The sequence below is a fragment of the Bison bison genome, unplaced genomic scaffold (genome assembly GCF_000754665.1).
Source record: "Bison bison bison isolate TAMUID 2011002044 unplaced genomic scaffold, Bison_UMD1.0 scf7180017864366, whole genome shotgun sequence".
Classification (NCBI taxonomy): domain Eukaryota; kingdom Metazoa; phylum Chordata; class Mammalia; order Artiodactyla; family Bovidae; genus Bison; species Bison bison.
Genome location: NW_011494938.1, coordinates 1,779,476 through 1,779,990, shown reverse-complemented (window position 1 = coordinate 1,779,990; position 515 = coordinate 1,779,476).

Here is a 515-nt window from a genome sequence, read left to right as displayed (position 1 = left end):
TTGTTCAAATGGTACTAAAGCAGCCATGAAGCTATATTAGACTATGGAAAAAAATCATATTTTTCATCAACTTTAAGAAGTGAACACAAAGGATGCATTTAATTTAAATAGGAATGAAGTGACAATGCTTTTAGAACAAAAACAAAACTTTATTTTCCCTTATGTTGGAGGATATTGGTTTAATTCATATTATTATTCCCACTGATGCTTTACATAACATGGGACATAAAAAATGTACTGTGAATAAAAGTTCTTTTCATTCAAATGGAGAAGAAAATTATAGGCTCAAAAAAATCGAGTTAAATATCAAAAAATAAAAGTTTCTATGTTTCAAAAAACCTGACAATGAAGACAGTATCAAATTTGTGATGAGTGAGATACACTTGATGGTGAGCCTCTGAAAACCTTGGCTTTGAAGTTGAAGCTTCTGCTTAGAAACAGTGTGGGCAGAGCAGACCTGTTCACATTTTGACAGAAGGGCAAGTTTAAGAGTCCTTTAGTTCAAATATCTGTTA